This window comes from Neofelis nebulosa, chromosome 16, assembly GCF_028018385.1.
Source record: "Neofelis nebulosa isolate mNeoNeb1 chromosome 16, mNeoNeb1.pri, whole genome shotgun sequence".
NCBI classification, from domain to species: Eukaryota; Metazoa; Chordata; class Mammalia; order Carnivora; family Felidae; genus Neofelis; species Neofelis nebulosa.
The window spans coordinates 13,714,067-13,721,230 of NC_080797.1; the positions used below are offsets into that span (position 1 = coordinate 13,714,067).

The following is a 7,164-nucleotide window of genomic DNA, read 5'->3' on the forward strand; positions in this document are numbered from 1 at the left end:
AGCTGTCAGCACAGAGCCCGACACAGGGCTTGAACTCACAAACCACAAGATCACCACCTGAGCTGAAGCCAACTGAGCTACCCAGGCGCCCCGAAAAATCTATTTTTTAACAGGAAAACTGCTACATGATGTTGACTAGCTTGTTCCAAGACTAAACGTTGCCTATATTGTTTTGCTTGTAATTGGCTTTCAAGACAGACATCACTTACATCAGACAGACTCACAAAAATCATGAAGACTGCACAGAGTATGTGGACTGTGTTTACTTGGGTCACATACAAACCACAGAAAGAGTGAGCTTAAAAAAAAATGTTTTTAATGTTTATTTATTTTTGAGACAGAGAGAGACAGAGCATGAATGGGGGAGGGTCACAGAGAGAGGGAGACACAGAATCCGAAGCAGGCTCCAGGCTCCAAGCTGTCAGCACAGAGCCTGACGCGGGGCTTGAACTCGTGGACCATGAGATCATGACCTGAGCTGAAGTCGGACGCTTAACCGACTGAACCACCCAGGCGCCCCTAGAGTGAGCTTTTTTAAATGTTTATTTATTTTTTTAACGTTTATTTATTTTTGAGACAGAGAGAGACAGAGCATGAATGGGGGAGGGGCAGAGAGAGAGGGAGACACAGAACGGGAAGCAGGCTCCAGGCTCTGAGCCGTCAGCACAGAGCCCGACGCGGGGCTCCAACTCACGGACCGCGAGATCATGACCTGAGCTGAAGTCGGCCGCTTAACCGACTGAGCCACCCAGGTGCCCCAAGAGTGAGCTTTTTAAAGGACAGTGGAAACAATGTTTGTGACCCAATTAATGAGCATGAGTGAATCAAACGTGGGAAATGGTTTCCATCGCTTCCTAATGAAACACTGCAGTCAACGATGCCACTCTGAGGGCATTGCAGATTTGAGACTAGTGTCTGCAGCCACATACCTGAAGCACCTGAGATCCCTCAGATCATACGTGTTTTGGCCAAATCCAAAAGCAATGCTGGAATGTACGTGGCATTACCAATAAGAATGCACAGCTGACATACTGCTCAGCCATGAAAAAGAATGAAATCTTGCCATCTGCGATGACGTCGACGTCTGGAGCTAGAATGTATTATGCCAAGTGAAGTAAGTCAATCAGAGAAAGACAAACACCATCATGATTTCACTCACGTTGATTTAAGAAACAAAACAGATGAACATATGGGAAGGGAGGGGGGGAAAGAGAAGAAAGGGAAACAAACCATAAGAGACTCTTAAACACAGAGAACAAACTGAGAGTTGCTGGAGGGGAGGTGGGTGAGGGGAATGGGCTAAATGGGGGATGGGCCTTAAGGAGGGCATTTGTTCTTTTTTTTTAATTAAAAAAAATTTTTTTTAACGTTTACTTATTTTTGAGAGAGACAGAGCACGAGCGGGAGAGGAGCAAAGAGAGAGGGAGACACAGAAGCTGAAGCAGGCTCCAGGCTTTGACCTGTCAGCACAGAGCCCGACGTGGGGCTTGAACCCACGAACCGCGAGATCATGACCTGAGCTGAAGTCAGATGCTTACCGGGCTGAGCACCCCCCAGGCACCTCAGGAGGGCACTTGTTCTGAGGAGCACTGGGTGTTGCATGCAAGTGACGAATCACTGAATTCTACTCCTGAAACCAACATTGCAGGTAAGTTAACGGACTAAAAATTTTAAAAAGAAAAAAAGAAAAAAAAGAATGCACAGCTGACAATCTTTTCTCTATTAATAATAATTTAAAAAAATTTTTTTTAACGTTTATTTATTTTTAAGACAGAGACAGAGCATGAACAGGGGAGGGGCAGAGAGAGAGAGGGAGACACAGAATCTGAAACAGGCTCCAGGCTCTGAGCTGTCAGCACAGAGCCCAACGCGGGGCTCGAACCCACGGGACCATGAGATCATGACCTGAGCGAAGTCGGACGCTTAACCGACCAAGCCACCCAGGCGCCCCAATAATAATTTTTAAAAAACAAAATTTGATCAACTGCCCTATGGTCAAAACTGAATTATCTTTCTATCCACTCTATAAAAAATAGTGTTGAGGGCACCTGGGTGGCTCAGTCAGTTGAGAGTGAGAGTCAGGATTTCGGCTCAGGTCACGATGTCTGACCTGAGAGATCCACCCCTGCGTCGGGCTCTGCACTGAGCGCGCAGCCTAAGATTCTCATAAATAAATCGATAGATAAGTAAAGTGTTAGCAAATCTTTGCCTTGTCAACAGGGAAAGTCTGCATCAAAAATTTTAGGAGAAAACGCGTGAGCGGTGCGTCACGCGGTTAATCAGTGAGCTGTTTTATTAATTGTATGAAGTCTGTGGTATTCATCGGCTCTGTACAACGTGAGGTTTGTTGTTACCACTGTTCTTACTCTAATCAACGCTCACCTTCACTCCGAATTTTCCATTTTTCATACAAAGGGAGCTCCGAAGGGCAGGCGCCACCCATCCTGCGCTGGCCCCGCCTCCCGGACCCTGACCTGCCGGGGGCGCCCCGGTGGCTGAGTCGGGGAGAGTAAGTCGCCACCGCCCCGCGAGGGTAGGAGCCCTGAGGAGCCCGCGCCCCTTCCCACCGCCTTGGCCGCGCCCCTGCCCCTCACCCACCCTGCCCCTGCCCCACCGCCCAACCCGCGCCCCTGCCCCCGGCGCCCCGCCCCTCCGACGGGCCCCGGGGAACGCGCCCGCACGTGGCCTCACCGCCCTCCGCAATCCGCACCGTGAGGTGCGCACGCGTGAACGTACGCACGTCCTCCAGGGTGGGGCGGCAGCGCGAGGGCGCCGCGAGGTTACGCACGGACACGTGACCCGCTGCCCACGTGACTGCCGACTGCCCGGCGGTGCGTCGAGCCTGCGGCAGAGCTGAGTCCTGAGAGTGGTTGTGGCCGTGTCTGCTGTCCTCTCCGCACGCAGACGCGGGCTGTGACGGGCTCGGGATGCACTTGCCCAGCGGGTGGACGTGGCTTATCGCTGACGACCGGGACGTGCTCCTCGTCGGCAACTGGGCGATGTCTGACGTCAGCCGCTTTGCTCCTGTGCCCTCGCGTGCAAGACCGTCCCGAGGAGACGGGCTCAGATGCTCCTTTCCAGGGCCACTGCCTCTACGTGGTGAGGCATTGAAGGGACAACAGTGTCCCGTGGGCAACGGCCCGCTGCCTGCCGCTAACTGTGGGGCGCGCGGTTTGACCCTACCCCCCCCCCCCGCCCCCCGCCACCAGTAGTGGGATTTACATTTGGCCACTAAAACGTATAAACAGGAGTCAGAGGGCAGGCGTGGTAGGGAAAGAAGGAGTCCGTGTTGCTGAGCCTACTTCCTTGTCCCCAGGCCATTTTGGTTCGGAGTTCATCAGGCTTCACTAGGATAGCTGGAGAAAGGGTCTGACGGACATCTCTGTAAATTAGCTTGCCACCTGATTGGGCCTTTCCTACAGTGGAGACCTTTTGATGAGTTTTCACGTGGAAGAATCTGCAGATTCTGGGAGAATCTGCAAATTCTGGGCGTCTTCCAGGAAGTCCATCCACACACCTCATCAGAAGGCTCTTTTGGCACTGATCCTCCAACTGGTTTTGTTGTCGGGTCCCTGCCCTGGGGCATTGATTAGATGTGTTGCCCAGAGGGGTTGCCACTGTTTTCTCCCAGCGGCCACTTTTTCGTCTCTGATCTGTCTGCCTGGATTTAATAAACATAGGCAATATTCTTAACACTCTTGTGGAGACGCGGCCTACAGTACAGCCCTGTGGGTGCACGTCAGGGGTCCTCGTCCCCTTTGGCAACCACCAGCCAGTCTTGATATTTCGAGCCAGGGCTGCCCCCTGTGCCCTGCTGGGTGTGTCACTGATGCTGCAGAAGTCCCTGCCCCCTGGCTTTGCCCAGGCCTCCACTTCAGGTCCTCCTTCACCTTCACCCTCCCTTCAACGCCCTTGGCAGTAGTGGTCGCACATCTGAGGTTATATTTGTTCCCTACGGTTCTGGATGTCTTGCCTTTGCCCTCCAGATCCACATCTTTCTCTTCTGTGAGACCAACGGGAAGCTGGAGGGCAAGAGAGCCAAAGGGCTGTAGCCAATGGGAGGGACTGGCAAGGAGATTACAGGGGAGGGAAGAAAGGCTGGGCGGGTCCTCCTCAGCACCTTCCTGCCTGCACGTGGCCTGACCCTCCACTGAGGCCACCGCTCCGGTGTGGAGCTTGATCCAGTTCAGCGCTCCTAGGAACTGCTCCCTAGCCTGGGTATTCCGGGTGCCCGGTGCAGTGGCTGGGGTGGGGCGCTGAGTACTCCTTTTAGCCTCCTTTAATCCTTGTCCTTAAACTCTCTGCAGCCATGTCCTTCGAGCATCCTGGCTGACACTCATAGTTTGACCTCAGCGGTTTCAGTGTCTGTGTCTCTTTCCCAATGCTTCTGTTGGCTTTCGAGAGGAGACCACCGTGTACAACAGCAAGTTCTACAGATGCTTTTTACTTGAAAAGCTTCAGCATAAAAGTTGTTTTTTCCAAAAGGCATGTTCTTGGGAGAACAGTTCATACCTATTTGAAAGTGCAGGGTTTTATTATTTTTTTCAAATTATACAACTGGACAGCAAGAGGTCATAACAAAGCAGTTTTGTATTGGAGAAACAACTTTATTGGTCACAGAAAAGAAGTAGACCAAGAGAAGAAATAGAATTAAAAGAACAGTTTATTCATAATCATGCAGATTAGGAGTCCTTTTCAAATGATGGGGAAAAACATTGTTTTTGTTCCTTTCCAAAATCCAACCACCGTCACCGCAGCACAGAACCTGCTGCCACTGCCCAGGGACACGGACATTCTGGGCTATGAAGGTTGTGTTTCTTGACTTTCTGGTTTTTTGTTTTTAACAGCAGAAAAGGACGTGAATTCAGAGATTTCTTTCCACGGGAAACTGAAGGAGGGAAAGCAGAAATCCACTTGTATTTGTAAATGGGCACTTGCCTTGCCCTCTTCCGGCCCCTGTAGGAGCCTGCCATTCTCATCCCCTGACCTGGAGGGGCTGTGACCATCAGACCTGTCACATTCGGGGCCTGGGCAGCAGAGTGGCTCATTGGATGTGTGTTGGGCCCATAACCCAGGGCTCAATGGGGCGACACCATCCGCGGCTACAGGCTCATCTTTTTTCCCCCAGGCAGCAGCCTGCAGACCTCACTCTCCGTGTCCCCTTCTGTCTCCCTATCAGGGTGTGCAGGGCCCACAGCAGCAGTCTGCTCCACAGTATGGTGGTCAGCACTCTGGACTCTGGATCCAGCGATCCGAGTTCAAATCTCGGTGGGACCTACACAATTCTTTTTTGTCCCCCTTCCCTTGATCCCCACTTTGGTGTCTCTTCCCTCAGTGCCCTCAGACCAAGGGTAGCCTGACGGCAGCCCTGGTGTCTTATGGTTCCATGGTGTAATGGTCAGCACTCTGGACTCTGAATCCAGCGATCCGAGTTCAAATCTTGGTGGAACCTGCCTCACCTGTGGCCCTTCTGTGTCCTCCCAGTGCCAGGTAGTGGGCAATGCAGCCCTCCGCAGGAAAGCCTGGTGCTTCCCAGACCAGGGTCTTCACTTTGGGGCTCACGTGGAGACCCCTGGCTGCAGTCTCCATTTGACGCCACTGGCCCCTCCTCAGTCACCGGTCACCTTTTCCTTGTATGTCCACCAGGACACCCCTAGTCCCTAGCCCCTAGTCACCCCTTTCCTTGTATGTCCACCAGCACCCCTAGCGCTGCTGCCTGTGGCTCAGAGGACATGGTCTGGTGCAGGGGCGAGTCTGCCCTCAGGGTGCACAGAGGCCTGGGCTCTTATTGCTTCCACTTGGGCACATACCTTTCCAGGGAGCCTCCAGGTCTAGACCTCTGAGTGGGGTTGTGTGGGTGGCCCAGCAGGGCTCCTGCCCATCCCCCGACCCCCGCAGAGGGAGGAACATGTTAGAGATTTCCTGATCTCTGCCCTTTTTAACGTGTACTTCCTCTCTCTAGCTTGGCTTTTAAAAGGGAGACCAAGAGGGGCTCATACTGTCACTGCCAGGAAACGTGAATTGTTTTCATTATTAGAGCAGATCCATACAAATCCTGAGTTAAGGGCCGGGGGCCTACCTCTGTGTCTGTTCCCACGTGACCTTGGCAAGACCCTGTCCTCTTGAGGGGAGCGGGAGGAGCTGGTCCTTGGGTCCATCACAACTCTGCTGCACAGATGGGATTTCAGTCCTGCTCCTGCCAGCTGCAGAGCCCTGGGGCTCAGCCTTCTCCTCATTCCTGTTCCCCCCTGGTCTTTGTGCAAATGGGCTCATGTCTGGTTTGGGGCCCAGGCAAGCACCCCAGAAGAGCCCAGCCCCCACATTTGCTCGTGGATTATGACAGGGGCCTACTGTGAGGACTCCTTGGTGATGTGCCTGTAGAGATTTCCCTATTTGTGCATAAAAAATCTGTTTTAACTGCTCTGTTTCCGATTGGGAACAAAGGCAATGGCTGAGGGAAAGGAGGTGATGTTGTAAATACCAAGTGTCCAGAAGCCAGAGGCTCAGCTTTGGGCCAGCAGCTGAGGTCAGAGAACACCATCAGGTCAGCAGCACAGGGGCCGGCACACAGGCAGTGCCCCTGCTCCACGCCCTAGGCCAGCATCAAACTGATGGTGTAGACAATGGCTGAGTTCCGATCCGCAGTCCAGCAGAGTTGAGGAAGAAAAACCAGGGTCTACAACGGCTGGGACTGGCCCACGGGCCAAGGCCAGGCGGAAGTGCAATGGAAAAATCTGGGCTCTGCAGGGCACTGGAGAGCAGAGCTATTCAAGACGGCCACCATGCATACAAAGCTGCCGGACACGGTCATGGTCCACAGGAGGTGCTAGCAGCACCACGGCTCCAGTGACAGCATTCTGTAGAGCGGGTCCTGGGTGCAACATGAATCTGGACTTACTCTGCCTTCCTCCTCATGGTGGGCACCACTGCCCACCAGACACTCTGTGCACCAGCCCAGCTTGACTGTGGGGCCTCCCCCTCTTCTCTGCACGTAGGGCTGGAGTTAGGACAAAGGTGGCCATAACCCCAAGATGTGCTGCAGATGAGACCCCACACCTCGTGTGATCACACCTGGTCTGTCATCCTGGGCCCTGGCCACTGGGGGGCTTTGCTGCAGCTGGAAGAGACTGCTTTTGAAAAAAAAAGTTTTTAATGTTTACCTAT

The 7,164-nt window shown here is 53.1% G+C and overlaps 1 long non-coding RNA gene and 1 other non-coding gene across 2 annotated transcripts; both read left to right on the forward strand.

Moving 5' to 3' along the window:
* The first annotated feature begins 3,475 nt into the window (after positions 1 to 3,475).
* LOC131497879 (uncharacterized) lies at positions 3,476 to 6,059 on the forward strand. Its single transcript, XR_009255194.1, has 2 exons — positions 3,476 to 5,656; positions 5,699 to 6,059. It is a non-coding gene; the product is annotated as an uncharacterized LOC131497879 (long non-coding RNA).
* Positions 5,381 to 5,452, forward strand: TRNAQ-CUG (transfer RNA glutamine (anticodon CUG)). Its single transcript has one exon. It is a non-coding gene; the product is annotated as a tRNA-Gln (tRNA).
* Positions 6,060 to 7,164: the final 1,105 nt, after the last annotated feature.